At 37.0% G+C, this 19,923-nt stretch overlaps 1 protein-coding gene and 1 long non-coding RNA gene across 6 annotated transcripts in view; one reads left to right on the forward strand and one right to left on the reverse strand.

Annotated features, from left to right (window-relative positions):
• The window catches only part of LOC106016158 (uncharacterized), a 50,001-nt gene extending 31,137 nt beyond the window's left edge, over nucleotides 1-18,864 (forward strand). For both annotated transcript variants that reach the window (XR_011810701.1, XR_002400752.4), the window contains exon 3: nucleotides 18,405-18,864. This is a non-coding gene — a long non-coding RNA (uncharacterized lncRNA). The remainder of the gene's footprint in view (nucleotides 1-18,404) is intronic.
• The window catches only part of PDE1A (phosphodiesterase 1A), a 221,846-nt gene that overhangs the window by 161,854 nt on the left and 40,069 nt on the right, over nucleotides 1-19,923 (reverse strand). The gene's annotated exons all lie outside the window — the stretch shown is intronic.

Here is a 19,923-nt window from a genome sequence, read left to right on the forward strand (position 1 = left end):
AACACTGGAGCTGAATACCCAGGCTGACAATGGAACCTTTTTCTCTAAAGCTTGAGAAGAGAACAGACAACAATGTGAAATCAGAAATGAAGAGAACAGACAACAATGTGAAATCAGAAATGTAGATGGCCTCTTGTATCTTCCTTATTTCCATTTTTTAAAAAACGTGTTTCAGTTAGCTTGGGTTGAGATATTCAAAAATACCCTATAAAAACAGAAGAGAGTGGAGGATCCCACAGAGAAGCAACAGGAAAGCACATTATAAGCACACGAATGCTCAGCTACTTGCAGGAGAATTCTTATGACTGGTAAAATCAAATGTTCTGTTCTGTTAATGGAATGCAGTCATTTTCTTATAAAGAGAGAGGGTGTCCTCAAAATATCCATGCTATCAACTCTAGAAACTCTTCAGCAACAAATAGCAGTCTGTACTTCACTCAAAATGAAAATATTTCTGTTTCTGACTATTCAGAAAATATCTATGGATAGCACTGAGTATAAATGCATGCTTTTTGATCTGAACAGTGTATTGCTTCATCCAGCCAGATGCAGTGCTGCGCACGAATTAGCACACCAATTTGATGAATTCCACATCACTTTCAAGAGCAATAGTATTGTTGAAGTGTATCTTTACAAAAGACTTTTTTTTATTTTAAAGCTTAGAGTAATATATAATTGTAAGAAAGAACCCAACTTGTTTCTGACTTGTTCATGTTTAATTGTTCGTTAAAAAATAATTTTAAAAAGCCTTGTCCCTGATTTCCAGCTGCTTTAGCTCCAGCTTCCAATAATAGCATCCTTTTTCTATTTTCCTTCTTTGCCTTACACATCCTCACTGCTAACTCTTGTTCATACCTGCAGATCATTTTCCAATCGTGTTTGATAAATCAAAAAAAAAAAAAAAAAAAAAAGAGAGAAAAAGAGTTCTTAAATCCCTCACAAAATGGTGCATTTGTCATTCTTACATGATCAAAACAATTCCCAGTGTTTGTTAAAGTATCTCCATTGTGAAATCAGCCTGAGTGCCCCAGATGAGCTCTCAAAGAGTTCTGTTTTCTGTGCTGCCACAGCTGTTTTCTGGGAAGTAACTTAAATGGTCATCAGAAAGAAGAAATTCATGCAAAAAAGGGGGGGGGGGGGTGTTGGAATTTATACCTATTGGTTAGCAAAAGTACCATCTGTTTGATAGCGTCCAATACTGATGGGCTCATCCATCAGACTATGTATGTGACTTTTACTAAAAGATAAGTAAAAGCTGGACAATAAGCCTTTTCTCATTTAAAATCAATAGCCTGAGTGGACATGTAATAAAATAAAATAAAATAAAATAAAATAAAATAAAATAAAATAAAATAAAATAAAATAAAATAAAATAAAATAAAATAAAATAAAATAAAATAAAATAAAATAAAATAAAATAAAACAAAACAGCAACACTTTGGTAAGCCCATACTGATTTTAACAAATGTGTAAACTGAGGTGTTCTGCTTTGGGATTTTGCTTGAGAAAATGACCAGACGGTTCCTCTGTGTGGATAAGGCCTGATTCAGCTCCCACTGAGGTCTCCCTGCCTGGAGAACTTTTCTTTGTGTGGCTGCTGCCTGTGTCAGCACCGATGCAAATGATGAAGTGGAGCTGCAAAGCCAGAGGCCACCCAGTGGCACAGACCTTTGCATGGGCTGGGACAGGAATTTTACACAACAGGAAATATCTCCTGTGATCCTATTTTTAAGTAAAGATACTACATTTTGACACCCAAAAACAGAAAGAATGTACACCAGTTATTATTCTTACACTTTTAATAAAAACGTTATTTGAGCTGTAACTCTAAAATTGTTGCAAACATTTACACTAAATCATGACTCAAGTGGGACCTGAAGAACATGCCAGAATATTACTGTGACCACTCAAATGCTGGATACAGCCTTAATAATATCTTCCTTCCATTCAATAAAACAGCCCCTTTTCTGCAATATCAGGGCTATCAAGACCTTTGATTTGATTATTGCGGGCCAATATCCTATCTGCAGAAACAGCCAATGTTACATAGCTAGGGAACAAATTAACTAAGCATAAAATGAGCCTGCTCCAGCACTTTCCCAAACAAGGGACTTTTTGAGCCAGGGATTGCATTTGATAGTGCATCTCCTGGCCATGGCTAGATTCATTCAATATGAATTCCCTTAAAGCTCTCTTGAAATCATTTATTCATTATTTTCTACAACATCCTGGGGCAATTTTGCTGTACACTTCAGTAACACATTACAGAAAATACATTGTCATGTATATGTTTTAAGTGTAACACATGCTATGCATGCTATCCCTAAATTCTTCCATTACAAGAACATTAGATAATTATTTCCTGTTCACATTCTCCATCCCACTCACAGTTTCATGCTATCCGTACAAAAATTAATATGTGAGAACGCTGCAGATTTACAGAATAGCATATCATTGTTGAATTGTTGTCAGTTCTCCTCCTAAGAATTACAAATATTTCCCATGCCTTTTCACAGTTGCTGAGCCCTTAGCTGACATTTGTCAGACCACACCTGGAGAATCATGTCCAGGTTTGGGTTCTTTGGAATAAGAAAGACATTGACATACTGACATAAGTCCAGCAAAGGACCACCAGGGCTCTGGAGCACATGATGTATGAGCAGAGGCCAAGAGAACTCAGCCTCCAACTTGAGAGCTCAGCCTGGAGAAGTCTTAAGGGAGACCTTATTGCTGCTTACAGCTACCCAGCCAAAGGAAACAGAGATGGAGCTAGACTCATCTCCGAGGTGCATGTCAACAGAATGGAGGCAAAAAGAAACAAAGAATTATGGTGCTAGGGGGAAAATGAGAAATTCCAATATTTTTAAAAGAATTTTTACCATGAGGGTGCTTGAGAGCTGGAAGTGGGGCTGTGGAAGCTCCGTCCTAGGAGGTTCCAGGCTGGTCTAGACAAGACCCTGAGTACCTTGATCTAGGCTTTCACTGCTTGACTTGCAGAGGTCCCTATCAACTAAAACCAGGGTTCTGGGAGTCTAAGATGGAGCAAAGGAGTGCCACTGTGGATAAAGCTACATTGGCAAAGCTGTACTCTGCACTGCTGCAAGCTGGCACTTTGTATTTCCAATTACTTAAAAGTTATTTTAAAGTACTTGAAATCTGCACACTTCACATTTCTCTTCAATAGCAGGATATAGACTATATAATTTACCTGCAGGATTCATTGCTGCAGGATGCCATTGATTCAATTATAACATTAAGGTATAAATAATAATGACAGCTGCTATTAATGTAACGTCAGATAAAAATAAAAAGGCTAGCAATTTTCAGGCTTCAGACCATAAACATATCACCGGGTGGAACAAAGGCAGAGTTATCTTGTTACAACAACACAAAATCCTGACCAGGCATATCTAATACACAATTCTTTCAGAGACAGAAAATTGAATTATTTAAGCATTTTCCTATGTCTTATATACTGTCTTCAGTACTAAATATTTGAAGAAGCATTTTGTATATTGATTTCTGAAGATAAGTACAAGACAATCCTCACATCAGTAATTATTTCTCTGCTTTTCCTTTCACTTATTCCTTCAAAATATAAAAGCACAATTATGACAGCATGCAAAAGACAGATAAAATATTGAATGTCTTGCTACTTACAAATTACTGTTCAAATATATGCATCTATGAAATCCATGTTTTTGTATGCAAAGGCAATACAAAATACATTTAAAATGTAATGTTCAATAACCCAAAATATTATGGTCTATTCAGTTCAAACAAAGGCTAAAACATTAAAAGGCCAAAGCCTGGAAGAATTATCTGCTTTGTTTTAAAAACACATTTAAAATGAAGAGACCTTAGCAAATTTAATCTGCTATAGCTGACATCATTCCTGGGCATTGATTCAAATTCCAAATTTAATTTCAGTGAAGCCTTAGTAAAAGTAATGCCTTCTGCAGATTCAGAGCCATCTGACTGACATTATCTACTGATGACAATAAAAAGTAACTTAACCAAATACGGTTTCTGTAAACAGTTCTTAGCATTAAGGATAGATGAAATGTATGTTAAACTGGCTTGGTACAAGATTCTAGGTTGTTATATGTTGCTTACTATTGTCATGGTTTATGCTTTTATGCACTTCAAAGAAGCATCAGTGCAGATATGAGTTCTTCTGAATTCACTTTTTTCTTTTAGATAGACATATGCTTTGTGTCACAATTTGATGACTTTTGATATATTGATATGGTGAAAATGTACTTCCTACTGAACAGAAAGGTATGGCTCGATGAGCAAAGTACAGAATAGAGCACAGGAAAATCCAGGCTGGGGAGAACCTCTGGCTCAGACAATTTATCTGCTCAGACAATTTATCTGAAAGTACACTTGGCAGAGCACTCTACAATCTCACAAAAGACCACATTGGAATTTGCTGGGGACTGACAGAGCTCCAAGTGTATATATTTGCTTATGCAAAAAATATTGCTTGCATGAAAAAAACAAAAACAAAACCAAAAAAACACAGGCTGTTTTTTATTCAAATCAATTGAATGGCAACTTATATAATAGTTCATTAATCCTTACTCATGCATATTTGTACAGGTCCTAGGATTTCTATTTCTAAACATATCTGAGCATGCTTTTCAGTTACATTGAAACATCCATATAATAAACCCATAAAGGTGCCATCGAATATAAAAACCCTTCATTCCGTTAGTTCCTCAACTCCTTCCCTCATAGGAGCAAGTGTTAAACAAATACGAACAGTCCAAAGAAAAACTTAAAGAGAGAATTACAATCCAGGAGCTTTATCTGGAAATGTTTTCCTATGCATTAGACCTGAAGTCTGGAGACAATGCAAAAATGTTTTTCTATTTCACTCAGAATGTCAGGTTATGCAGGGTGGACATGGCCTTCAAGGCTGATCGCTGAAAAAAGGCAGTGCTCTTCAGAGAAAAATCTACTTCTGTGTGTTCCTGTAATTTTACTTTCCTAATCAATAAAGATCTTCAAATTAAATTTCTATTTGTAAGAACATCACAGTTGACTATACATTACCAAATGGTATTTTAGAAAAAAAAAAAGTGAAAGATGCAATAATAGATACACTCCTTTTTTAGATTGTGGATATGCCTGAAAACTTTTGTGCTAACAAAGTCATTGAACTTAGTTAAAATGAGTACTGGGAAGGCAAACATGGTTGTTTCTTCTTTTAACAGAATAAGTGTCATCTCTCAACACAGCTTCACACAATTACTAGCAGATAAAAACAATTCTTCCCACATTACAACTACTTCCTAAACTAGCTGGAACTCTTATTTTGATAAAAAATTTATTCCCCATTACCCATCTTCAGTCTCTGTTCATAACTTCCTAATAAAGAAAAGGGTAGAAATTTTCTTTAGCTACGACCCTTGCCAACAGCAGTAATGACATGGGTTTGTTTGTTTGTTTGTTTTTAAAAAAAGACGCAGAAGAAACACCAGAAGACAAGACATAGATGTTTAGATTTCCTCATGAGATCATGAAGGTTAGAAAGCTCCTGATGATAGCTCAGGTTCAGCTACAAAAGCAAGCCTGATCTGTTTGTTCTGAACCATTTAAACTGGACTATAGTCTTTGCTGAAAGCAAATAAAGCCCAGAAAGTCCAAATTATTTTTTCAGATAACAAAGCTCAACCGCATCAGGTATAGAAACAACTGATCTGCTTTAAAACCTGCAGACTGAAAGTTGTAAGGATGTTAAAAGACAATAACACCCACCTTGTACAAGTTTGCCAAATACGGTTTTCTTGGCAGAAGGAAGCGTGCGAGGCAGTGTTTTGTTACTTAATGAAATCCAGGGGCAGAGCCAAAGGGCCCTGATAGTAGGCCATAAATGGGCACGTTCACCAGGGCCACTGCAGTTCATTTTACCCCCACCCGTAATTCAGAGCCTGCTTGTACACTGCTAAGGCACAGCAGGCACAAAGGACGTGAAGTTAGTAAAGTACATCCTTTTAAGCCCTTTTCTAATGCACTTTCATATCAGTCATTGTAGGGCAAAGTTTATTATTTTAATCTGTGTCTTTATGAATCTGAGATATTCAGTATCCAACAAAGCTCGGGCAAATGTAAAAGATTATAGTATGTGATAAAAGGGCTGTATCTCTGGCACAAAATGATGCAGAAGAGCAGAAATGATGGCCAGCGTTTACTGTGTAGCCCTACACAGTAAATTAACACCAGACCAAGGCACCAAGAGCTGCACAAACAAAGTTACACTTGGCACTGATGTAAGTTTTCAATAAATGTGGCCTTTTTAAGTAAAAAAAAAAAAAAAAAAAAAAAAAAAAGTACTTTGTTCTGTTGAATTGTTTTAGTTCAGAATTTCTGATAATTCTTATTCTCCACATGCTTTTAATAGCTAGTATCTTGTGGATTAAACAAAATATTTTCTCTGAAATTGTTTAAATTATACAATATTGCAAGCTTTTCATAATCTATCCATATTTTCTGAAGTAGTTTTTTTTTTTCAATTTGTGTAAAATTTCAGCCATATGGATGAAGACAGCAGCTTAAGAAAGATCTTTTGCAATGCTACAAAAGCAATGGGGAAAAAAAAGCTCTGCAAGGTTTATGTTCAACAGACTCGCTGCAGATTCAGTGTAAGTACAAATAAACGTAATCCAAAGTCAGTACAAATCCATGACATCCCAAAGGATGCCACAAAATATTTGTAGGCATGCTGAGGAGCTCAAATTGAAAAGAAACAACCGAAAAATAAATTGTCAATGGCAAAGAAAACAAACAACAGGAGACAAAACCAAAATACTCATCACTCTGATCACAGTAATGCAGAGATAATTTTTGCCCATAATCTGTTCCCTGCCAGCCAGTATATAAATTGCCTTCAAAATCCTAGAAATAACATGGATTTTAAGTCAAAAAAGAATTCCCCAATGAAGAATTTATGGTCTTTAAATAGTTTCTAACCAGACTTGGCATTTTCTTTAAAAGCTAAGAATATGCATCAAGAATAATAATGATGAACTTACAAAACTGACAGTCATTTTTAAGAAATTAAATCTTTGCATTTTATCCTCCTATTCCTTTCATTTTCATCATTCTCATATATGTACATTTAGTGCTTAATTATATAGAAAACACAGTTATTTGGTCCCAAGCCAAGAATCCATTTGCTGAACAAAAGCGTAAACAGGAGAAAAAAAAATTGAAAAACAATATTTTGGATTTTTAATTAACTGATAAACAAAATTTGCATTAATTACACACTGAATTTCAGAAAAGCAAAGAATGAAAGCTGTAACTATGGGCATACTTCATCAAAATATTTAAGTTAATGATTTGAAATCCCTGAACATCCACGTGAAGGTGCTCAAGCAGGCAAATGCCTGCTGATAGCATGAACTGCAGGCCCGTAACCCACCAGCACAGCACTGCCTGAAGTGGCTGTTTCAAGGTTGTCACCAAGAGAGCAAGAAGCAGGCACAACGGTGGCAGTTGTGCAGTAGCACCACAGGCAGGGCACATCATGCCAGGTGAGCTGGCCTGCCCACAGCACCCTGATGCTATGTGCAAACGGCATCCCATGTTTCTGCTAGTTTTTCTGAAGCCATAAAGCATCTCTGTGCTAGGAGTTGCAGCAGCTGGACTCTACAGACAGCATAAAAAGGAAGAAAAAAAAAAAAGAAAAATCATCCCAGTAGTATTTTAGTGACTGCTCCTTGCAATATCATAGTAACAATGTTTCTGTCATCAATATTAATCATCTAACTAGTTTGTTGTAAAATTAGAAAATAGGAATTCTTTGGAGTTAGTTGGTCCAATTTTGGAAATGCCCTTTAAATATATCTCAATATTTACGATGAAACAAGTCAGCCCCTTCATGTGCCACTTTATGAACATGTTTCTCCTGTGGCTATGGAAGGCTAGCTGCAAGGGTTCTGCAGGAACACTGGTATGGGTGCAGAATTGCACAGTGTGCTTGCATGGGACTGGTTTCTCTGTGATGTACCAGTACCCAAAATCATTACAATTGGGACCTATAAATCTGCTTTTTGTTGATGGTTTTCTATTTAAAAATAAATAAATAAATAAATAAAAGACCACCTTGTTGTCACAAGGCATTTAAAACTGGGAAGGAACAGAGACATGAGAAAAATCCTCAAAAGAAAAGACATCAAATTAAATGTATTATGGGACACTCTATCCATGTTTATTTTAACTACAGAGTTGCCATTCTTTCCTTCTTCCTCAGCTGCAGTCTCATTTACATGAATGAATAGTCTTCATGTTTTCCAAATACTAATACTGCAATACAAAAGTGCCATAAACTTGGCCTTTACAACAGCAAATGCATCATATTCAAAATGTTCTTCAATGTAGTATCTCCCTTATTTAGGCTTCAGTGAAGACCACAGATGGAGATAACATTTGCTCACACTATTACAGAGCAGAATATTTAATAGTCAATGTGTCAGAGCACTGTTCACTTCGCCTTAAAATTAGTAGATTTTAAAAGAAGTTTCAGTGGTTAAACCTGAAAGAAGTTCCTTCTTTCCCTTTAAATGCAGCATGGACATCCAATAAAACTACAGATCAAAATCCTAAAAGACTTCACAGCAGTTACAACTAAATTTATAAGCGTAATCACCTGTATGAGCACCCTAAAACTGTTATCTGCTTACAGCCACATTACAAATACAGTGCTGAGATTTAATGAGAATAAAAAGTTAATACTTGTTTTATCAGTGCAAAGTGAACAAACAGGTGCACCTACTGAGTGATGACACAGTACTGTGAGAAGTGGCAGTGAAGTAAAATCAACGAAGTGCTATTTGCTTTGTGCACAGTACATAAAAATATGACTTGAACTGTCACTTGCCCTGCACCCCCTTCAACATTAAATCTTCAAGGCAAAGATAAAATGAACCTCTCTTCTAAACAAATCATTAGGTATTTTTTCTATGAGTAAAAGTACTTAGACAACATTGAAATATTGTGCAAGAAAAAACAATCTGACAAAAGAAAATAAATCCTAATATCATAAACAGCTGCACACAGCAAAATCGAGCAAGTAAGCACAAATAATAAAATACGATATCTGAGATGTACGTCAGTATATTCCACATTCCCTTTCCAAACTACTTGCAGGACACTCCCTGTGACAGAAATGGCGACTGTTGCACTTTCAAGGATATTTACATGGCACAGAAGTGGTGTTTTGAGGCTTGATTACACATTAGTTTTTGTATAAACAGATGTTTATTTGAATTGGTGCAAGATGTAGCCTTCTGTAAAGGCCTCTGTTAAAGAAAAAAAAAATGCTTACACTCATTCAGGTCATCCCAAAGAGCATACCTGTAATCAGTAAGTGTTTCATTTGCATATTTTTCCTATATTGTGCACAAAGGCATGTTCTGCTTGAGTCCATTCTTTTAAAGTCCATTTTCTATTGTGATTCATAATATAGAATTATGTTATTATTTTCAGTTGGTTTATTCAAGCCACTCATACATCTCGAACAATTCATTCTGGTGCACAGAAACTTGGGCATGAGGAAACCTATGGGGTTGTAAGCCCATGAGGAAAACTTAAAAGAAATACATGGGATGCTTCCTGTATCCACTCATACTTGAGAAAACATGGAAGATTATTCCTCTTTATTTGTAATAACTTTCTAATATTACTCAATCAAATGATGTTTTAAGTAAGCTGTGATTTCATAACTGACCAGTTTGTCTCTCCATAGACACTAAGCATGCAAATGAAATTCCAAGATTAACATCTTTTTATTTTCTATATTTATTTTCTTGTTTTTTCCTGCCCTTGATAAAAAGAGGTTTTGAAGGAATTGCACTTTTCCATTTCCAAATTACATCTCAGATTTATTAACAGATTTACTAAAGGCAGCTAAATAAAACATGTCAGTTAATACAGCTTATTTTGGATTATGTGAATACAAAAGGAAATATATTCAACATTCAAGGAAGTAGTTTTCCTTTCCTCTTAGAGCAGTACTATCAATAAAAGCAAACAAGAGCAACATTCTTATTAAAAAAAAAAAAAAAAAAGTGCACCTTTCTTGAAGTATGGCTTTTGCAGATGAATATTTTCAGTATGTTTTACCAGTATCCAGTATCACACATTTTGACAACAATAAACTACTATAATTCAGCTAGCTAGACAGACAGACAGATAGATAGAGACACACACTGAGGAACTTCTGAGAAAAATTACTTAACAGAAATGATATCCTAAGAATATGTTCTGCTGTCTTATTTTTTTAATAAAACTTCTCTAAAGTCACTGATCCAGAGAACTGAACTGGAAAATTTGAATTGTTGTGCTTCATTTTTGAAAGGACTTATGTAATTCACACATGCAGGGGAAAAAAAAATCAGTATGTTGGTCATATTACCTGGTAGATTTAAAATTGTAGTCACTATTTTATTTGCATTGTTGTCATTTATTCTTTTATATACTTAGGATGTAAACTTTTCCTAGAACCTAAGCAATGTTCTGGCCTCTGTCCATTGTTACAGAAGCACTATTACTTTAGCAGGAGGATTTTTAAGAGGCTCCTCAAATACTTCATCATTTTCATTTGCACATGTTATCAGTGATGCTATCTTCTCAATGAAATTGGTTTAATCATGGGCATGCTGGAAAAATCTGCTGTTGTAAGTGCACTAGCCTGAGAATCTAGAGAGGGATGGTCTGCTTTTGTTTGTTTGGTTTTTTGCAGGTTGCCCCTCTGAGCTCACCTAACTCGCTTACACTCCCCATGCCTCTCTCTGCCCATTACTAAATGGAAGTGAAACATGTTCCATCATAGGTTTGCTGGTGTATTATCTGTTATCTTCAACCTTTCCTTGACAAGTTTATGAAAGAGGGAGAGGGGACATCTGGATGCCAAAATGAAAAGGGCATTTTTACAGCAACCTGGCATGCATTACATTTGGTGATTTCTTTTCTCTTAATTCTCAAATTAAAAGAATGTGAGAAATCTAAGGAGTCACTGCATTAGAATTGTTCACCAAGCTTTTCCATGTTCCTGCCTCACCCGCTGGAATCAGTAGTTTGTGCCTCTCCAGGAGGATCCCACTGCAGAACAAACCCAGTATTGTCTGGAAGGCCCAGACACCTCTGCAGACATCGGACTTTCCAGATTGCGTACAGCATAGCTTCTGCCAAAGACCTGGAAACACTCCTGTAAGATCTTATCAGATCTGGAACTATATGGAAATAAAATGTGTTTCTCGCAGAAAAGCTGTGCTGTACCATCCACTAGGAGCATTTTGCTGCTCAAACCTAGGTAAAGCACAGTACAGCCCTTCACACATGGTTTTGCAGGTGATGCTGTATCGTTTTGTACTGCCTCTACGTGAATTTCCAAATTCAGTTGCCTATAAGTTATAGAGTAATACTTAACCACTAAAATATTTAATTTGTGTAAAGAATTCTTTTGACACATAGTGAAGAGGTACAAATTCAGCTAGAACTATTACAATATGCTCAGATTCCTCACTGAGCTCAGTTTCAAGCAAATAAATATTCGTATTCCATCAATCCAGTGATAATACCAGTTTTATACTGCAGTTTTAAAATGTCTGAATTTTTAGGCTTTTCATGCGCTTTCAGAAAGTATTAAAACATTCCAATATCATCATGTACATTTTGGCTATTAATGTTTGGTTTGTTGCATTATATCTCAAATATATTATGCATCAAACATATCTGAAGATATATCTTAAATATTTATTGTTGACTGCCTTTTCATTTATTTTAGTTTTCTACATTATGTCACATTTTCTTTTTTCTTCCCTTTATCTCACTTTTAATTCCCCACTAACTGCTCCACTGCTTTTACATGGTCTCACTGTAAAAACCTCTAAGCAAGCATTGCCATTCTGGCCACAAGATGAACCCATGGACAAGCTCCCCAGGTTGGTTGCTCCTGGTGGTATTTCACTTTCAGTAGCTTCTTTTCACTTAGAACCCAAGTAGAGGCAAGGAGCATGAATTTTACACAGACAACAAACCTTGCAAACAATCTAAAAGGGACATGGCTGCAAGATGTCCCCGCATGAGCAAGGGCTGGTTTCACACACAGTGTCAGGGCTTTGCTACCACCAAGCTTGTTATAATTTGCATCATACTCTGGCATCTTTACTGGCCCCTGAGGAACAATTGTCCACTGAAAAAACTTTCTGCTCCTGTTACACAGAATTATCCACCATGCTTTGGGCTCCCCTTCTACCACTGTAAAATAAAATTCCCTTTTAAATAATTCACATCACCCAAGGCTACCTGCAACAACCAGGCCACACAATATACATTCTGTAAAGCTCCGTTCTTTTGCCTTTACCCCAAGCCTTTAGAAATTACTATTGACAGAGGATTTCAGATCTGCATCCTGTTTAATGCTGACCAAGGTAAGGTACACCAAACAAGATTTTGTTTATTCTTCCACTGAAGCCTTTCCTTCAAACAAATCAATAGGCAAGTCCTTTGACTCCACATTAGAACCAGCTTACAATAAAGGATGTGAATTATAAAATAAGCTATATTAATATTACCTGCTAAATTGAATATTCCTTTCTGACATAATCTTCTTCAATGACAATACTTTGCTAAATACTTTTGCTTGATGAAACAGTGAAGGTAGTGGAATAGAAAACCCACCTGTTCCCTCAGCCCCTTCTGTCTCCAAAGGAACAAGTCCCTGCCCAGAGCCATGCCACGGGGACAGCTATGCCATTGCTGCAGCCTCACGGCTCAGCTAATTCCCTCAGTAAGAGACTGCAGGAGTAGATCTACAGAGCTGTGGGCATGAGGTCTCCACTACACGTGTGTCAGAGGGATTGCCTCCAGACAAACTCTGACCTAGACCCTCAGATCAAGAAGCCCTTAGTGGTCAGAAAGCATGGTGTGTGCTCCTGGAGCAAATCTTACTTACTTTCATCCAGATGGAACTGAGCTCGTGTTCTCAAGACAAGTGCCTAATACAAATGGAAAGGTCATAACTGGGGGTGATTATGGCCCTCCGTGTCCATCAACAATATCAGAACCAGTAAGGAAACTCAGGCACCTATTTATATTTTTCATAGAAAGAAGGCAGATGTTTCCTGTACTTTCTGTGACAGTGGCGCACAGCCACATAAGCTTTGAGCAGATCAGACAGGAACCTGTAGAGGCCAATATGCTGAGGAAATCTCCTGGGGAAAAGCCAACTTCAAGGATAGATTTTTTTATGTCAGGAGCTTTACCTAAACTATTGTTTGTTGGCCAACACCTTTTAGCCAGGGAAATAAAATGGGAAAGAAAGAGAGAAGAATAAAAGGTGCATGCTTCCTTAGCTCTACAGCAAGAAGTGAGGCAGAAGTCCAAGTTCCACATAGAGACTCTTCAAAAAAGTAGAAGCAGTGATAAACTTGGTGTGATTATATTTTTTATCCCCATGAAGCCATTTTAATTTTTTAGAATGTATCTAGGTGCAATTTGTTAGCAGCAAATGTGATCTAACTCTTATAGTGGGACATCCCCTGAATTTGGATCTGTCAATTCACAAAAGCAGCAACAGGAAGTAAAAAAAAAAAAAAAAGTGACCGGAATGCAGTTAAAAAACTAACCTGTTTGTTCCTTGCCAACTTAAATCTCTCTGCTTATTATAAATGGAGAGCTCTTAAATCGCAGTCATGGCGGCCTGCAGCTCCCTCAGGAGGGGAGCGGAGGGGCAGGTGCTGAGCTCTGCTCTCTGGGGACGCGACAGGACCCGAGGGAACGGCATGGAGCTGGGACAGGGGAGGGTCAGGCTGGGGGCTAGGGAAAGGTTCTGCACCCAGAGGGTGGTCGGGCACTGGGACGGGCTCCCCAGGGCACTGGTCACAGCACCGAGTCTGCTGCAGTTTGAGAAGCATTTGGACAACACTCTCAGACCCATGGTCTTATTTTTGGGTGGTCCTGAGTGGAGCCAGGAGTTGGACTCAATGACCCTTGTGGGTCTCTTCCAACTCAGGATATTCTATAGTTCTACAATTCTAAATAATTTTAAACATAATTTTAAATAAATAATAAATATAAAAATAAAAATATAGAAGCATAATATAAAAAATAAATAATCTTAAATAAAAGGGAATCTCTCTTTTTGCTTCACAACATTAGGATTCTATGTGCCACTCATTGCTACATCCCTATTCATATCAGCAATGCCCTGAGATTTGCTAAGAAGACATCTGCTATCACGTTTAAGACCACCTAACCATTTTCCTTGAGCATTCCTCAGGCATAAAAGCTATTTTCCACACTTTGTTTCCATAGATACAGCTTTTTTTTTTCTATTAATCAGAATGATAGCCTGCAAATTGCTCAGCAAATACATCATCAGCAACCAGTTAATATTCCATGCCGTGTCTGTTTACACAGTGCCCCACTCTGATCATACTTAATTTTGGATAGCTAAGGCAGAGTGGGATGGCAGAATGTGACACTTTCTAAATGGAGATTTTGACATTCTGGCTCTAGACAGACACCTATGTCAGTTATCACTTAATAGCATAGCTGCTGACCATACTGAGAAAAGCAAACAGCTTCTGCTAAGAAGAGGAAAAAATCTGTTAGGGAGACCAAATTAAAGCATCATTTCACCCAAGTATTTGACTAAATTGAATTTTAATCCTGGAGATATAAGCAGACAGACAGACAAAACAGCAGAGGGGACAGGGATCTGTCATTCCATCAAGTTAAATGGAACAACTCTGGAAATATGCATGCAAAGTAAAGGCTCCAGCATCTTTTGTGGAGACAGTGATTTGTTTTTTTTCCTCTTTCTGTCTGAAAAGAACGGTGAAGCAAAACAGATGGGCTAATAATTACTACTGGCCTAAGTTTGCTACATTAGCTTTCCAGGACAGAAAAATTCAACCCTATAACTTCAGCATACACATTAAAGTATTTGAAAAATATGGAAGAGGTGGGAAGAATCGGAAGTACTCAGAACTCAGAGGCATTTTAAAATAAAAAGGTCTTTTTTAATCACATCCAAACATTCTCCCCTTTACCAATAAACTCTACTGATAAAAAGGAGAATTATATTATCTCAGGAATATGTGCAGCAAATTGAAGAATAAATAGAATAAAGCATGGTTACATCCCAAGAAGAGGAAGAAAGGAAGCATGCTTTAGAAACACAACATAAAAAACAGCTTCTGAATTTCATTTTCTGATGTTATAGGGTAACTGTTTTTTCATAGTTTATATGTTAAGAACAGATTATATGCCTTAAGCATTTCCGAATGGGTGAATTATGCACAGTTTAATAGCATTACATATATACCTGAAGCACCTTAATCTAGGCATAGAAATAGTACTTATATCTTTCAATGCTAAAAATGTTTCATTGCTCAAAGTTTGGCCAATGAAGTCCTCAAAAAAAAAATCAAAGTCAGGGGTTGATCTGCAGAGAAGAGAGGTCTAGGAAATGAAAATCTGTACTGACTGGGGAGACTAAAGCTCTGCCAGCCATTCCTACAGGACTACAGAGTCAAAGTTATCGCTGCATTGCATTTACACCAGAGCAGTATATGATACTCATACTGTGTCCAGTTTTGAAATATTTAACAGAATGAAGTGGAAATTTAAGATTCCAATATGGTCAAAGTTAGCCATGAAGAAATGGTGGTGTCACAGAGAAAAAATAATTCTGTGAACTTTTTGTGCCCATCTCATATTCTATATAACTACATTTATTGAGAGAAAGCACCAGGCTATTGGGCCTGCAAAAAATGCATATCTCAGGTGATCCTACGCAAAATTATGCTTCATGTATTCTAGTGACAGAAATAATTTTGAGTCTCTTGATGTCGCTGAGGCTAATGCATCTGCCACGATATTAGTCTGACAGTTGTTTTTATTTAAATTTCTCAAGCAAGTCCACCAGCAGTGGGCAGATATTACTATGGCAACTCAGCACAATTGGAGAAACTGTTCTGGAGTTGTTAGGCAACACAATGCCATCAGCTGCTGATGTTGCTTAAGCTTATTGTAGTTCATGCTGTCTGGAGTCATCTAATTAAACACACCAAAAAGGGCACTCAATTGGGAAGCTGATGTGGAAACAAGCTGTCTTTGTGATGAAAAATAAAGAATGATAATACAGACTGCAGGAAAAAAAAAAAAAAAAAAAAAAAAAAAGTGGCTCTTTTTTTCTTTTGCAAAGAAACATAAAATAGGAAGTAACTTCATTAGGTTTCTAAAATATGAGTAATAATTCCGAATGTAATTGATTAAGTGGAAAATCATACTGTAAAATTCCAACTGCATGCAGAAATAGAAAATTATATTCACTTTAGAGCACTGTTTCAGTTCATATCACTGCAATCATTTTAATTTGGCCTGCATTGGTCTATATAAAACAAATCTGAGTAGCTTTCCTGAACAAGAAAATTCATAACATAGTTTGAGGAGTGAAAATAATCGGTAGAGTTGCTGCAAATAATTGGTAGAGTTGCTGTTCACTTATGCTGTCTAAAAAAGTTGAGAATTAGCGTCTACAGAGATAAACACATTATCTCACACATGGGATGGCTCCTGCAGGGAGAGCGCTGAAGCACATTGGCAGAGCAATGCGGACAAGTGAATGCTGCTGCTGCCCATGATGTTCTTGTTATATGGAGAGAAAAAAAAAATCTTCCCCCTTTTCTTTTGGCACGATGGAGCAATAAATTCAAACACAATTTTTAAAGCAAGGGCTGACCAGCAAACTGGGAATTATTATCCAATGATTTATTATTCCATTTGTCTTTTCTGTACTGAGCTGAGTAAATGCTTATAGGTTTGGAAAGAGGACAAAGGCAAAAATAATACCTTGCAGAAGTCCTCTACATTCAGAGGGAAATTTCTGTTGATAACACCTAGCTTACTGCTAATTGTCAAAGGAAATGGATAACAGCTAACTTCACAAAGATGACTGGAAAAATTTATGTGAAATGTGAAAGTGTAAAAAAATGAATTGGGACAGTGGGTTTGTTTCTTTGTTTTTTTAACTCTAAGTTTCCAGACATGTAAACAGATTGAAAATGCTGTCAGACACCAGGTCAAAGTATCATAGAGAAACTTACTTTGATACTTCTAGTCAAATGTGGAAGGATCTCTGGGCCTAATACATCTAAAAAAATCCTGAGTGGTTCATTGCCCGAAGTATCCCAGCACCAAACTTCTGCATAAATAAGCATAGAAGCACCATATGAAGACAACTACAAAAGTACTTGCTTAACACTTCAAGGTAAAAATCAGACCAGTTACAACAGTTTCAAGACTTACCTCATTTAATTAAACATCACCTATTTATTTCACATACAATATCTGTTAGAGAATTGCTGACATTATTTGGAGCGCTGGGCGATCAGCAGCACCATGAAGTTCAACAAAGGAAAATGCTGGGTGCTGTACCTGGGACAGAGCAATGCCAGGCACAGGCACAGACTGGGAGATGAGTGCCCTGAAGAAAGGAACCTGGGGGTGCTGGTCAGCAGCATGCTCCACACGAGCCAGCAAATGCCCTGGCAGCCAAGAGGGCAAACCGCGTCTTTGAGACCAGCACAGCCAGCTGGTCAAAAGAGGCGGTTCTCCTGCTATATTATTGTTGGTGCAGCCTCACCTTGAACAGTGTGTGCAGTTCTGGGTTCACAATATACAAAGGATGTGAAAGTACTTGAAAGCACCCATGAGGAAGGCAACAAAGCCAGTAGAAGGGCTGGAGGGCATGTCTTATAGGGAGAGGCTGAGGCCCCTTCGGTTGTCCAGTCGACAGTAGAGAAGACTGAGAAGTGACCTCACAGCTCTCTGCAGCTACAGAAAGGGAGGTGACAGTCTCTGCTCCCTGGGAACTGATGGCAGGACACACGGGAACGGCACAGAGCTGTGCCAGGGGAGGGTCAGACTGGACACGAGGAAAAGGTTCTTTATCTAGCCTGTTGCTGAACACTCTTCAAATGTTTATTTTACATATGTGTTTTTACATGGCAGCTTGTGCTATTGGAAATATAAGTGATGAAAAAAGAAGAATATGCAGAAGTGAAATTAATTCTCTTCTGCTATTTTCTTCTCATTTAAATAGAATAGGAATAACAGTTCATAACAGTTCAGAGGCCATTTTCCTCCATGTGTACTATTTGCAGATCGCTTCATAAGAGAAGACAGCTATTCTTAGTCAGTTCTGAAGACCAGATTTTCCATCCACAAAGACTAGACACTAGTAAGGATATGCTAATGTTATTGACTGACAATCATGCAAGTATGTAATTCATATAGGCTGTTTAGCACAAGGAATTGAAAAGTTAATGCTTTGCATACTTTTTTGTTTGTTCATTTGTTTTGTTTTTGCTTTGACTTGCAAGGACCCATTGTGCTGAAGCACTTAGGATAACCCAGCACCTTGTTCCACAGCATAAGTACGTGCCCATCTTTGCTGGAATGACCTCAGCTGATGCACTCCTGGGAACATTTGCTTTTTTCGAGGTTACAAGTCTCTTGTGCCTCATAGTCAACTAACAGCCTTCACCTTCAGGACCACTTCCAGCTGACAGAGCTCCAGTTTCTAAAAGAATTGTTAATACATAGAAGCACAACATTACCTTTTTCATTATTAAATTTCCTATTGCTATCACTTTGTTTTACGAGGTCATACAATTGCTTTTATGCAGCATAGTTATGATCATCCATACTATTTTGTACCTCCTGACTTTGTATCATGAATAAATTGAAATCAGTACATGCCTACCTTTTACACTATGACTGTTAATAAAAGCAATGTCTAAAATCAGTCAGCAGGCTGTTCTTTGGGAGTCTGACCTGGTAATCTTTCTCAACCCTGATTAGTTCTTTCATTTTGGCCCTTTTTTGTCTCACTTTTCCATATCTGTTTGTCCCCAGAGATGACTCTTTTTCTTTAAAAGAGCTTGGTAAGGCTTTTTTATGTGTGTTGTTGTTTTGTTTATTTCTCTTTTTTTTTTTTTAATTTTGATAACAAAGGGTCTATAGTTTGTTTTGCTCTCTTTCATCAAATTCAGTTATTATAAACATAATTATCCAGTCGTCTGGTGTCAATGAAATTAAATAAAAATCCTTTCACATTCCATGGCTATCAGATGTCTGGAAAGGAAATAATTTGATCCCTTTCAGATGATCATATTAAAATGTTTCAGTTTTCCTTTCAGATTTAGTAATACTCATTTTCATACAGTCATTTCTGTTAACCATCCTGGTTTTGCCTCTACATACATTATCAACCTTACTAAAAATTGAAGAAAAGTATTCATTTAGTCTGGGGGCAATAACCACATTATCTTTAATCTCCAATTAGAAAATCTCTGCTAACAGAGAATAAAGTCAAGCAGAAAATGACATTATTATGAGACATTTAATTTCAGATATAGACTGTAGAGCAAATGCTGCTTCTGGTGGTGAATCCTTAAACTATCGAGGAACCATCAGGAATGGATGCTATTTAGCTGTGATTTTAGTAATTAGTGAGAACATAGTACTAGAAATAGCTTTAGGGGCAAAAGAATGAACTGGGGAGAACCAGCTATTTAATTTTAATTAAATAGAAAGATAAGTAAAAGGAGATACGGTCCAAAAATTTTCAATTTCCAATATACAAACTTTGATTATTGATGGAATGATTTTGAAATAAAAATCTTTGGGATTCAAACATGGAATAAACTTGAGGTTTCTTTCAATTAGTGGTTCTCAAACTGCTTTTTCCAGTGAACCGTCATGCAGCAATAAAGCGTGCCACAAGATCTCTCTTACATAAGGGGCACATCTATAGGACTGGCCATATGTCTGGGAAAGCAGTGAGAGACAAGCTGCTATTTGTATCTCATGGTTGTATTATCTGCATTTTTCTCTATG

The sequence above is a fragment of the Anas platyrhynchos genome, chromosome 7 (genome assembly GCF_047663525.1).
Source record: "Anas platyrhynchos isolate ZD024472 breed Pekin duck chromosome 7, IASCAAS_PekinDuck_T2T, whole genome shotgun sequence".
NCBI classification, from domain to species: domain Eukaryota; kingdom Metazoa; phylum Chordata; class Aves; order Anseriformes; family Anatidae; genus Anas; species Anas platyrhynchos.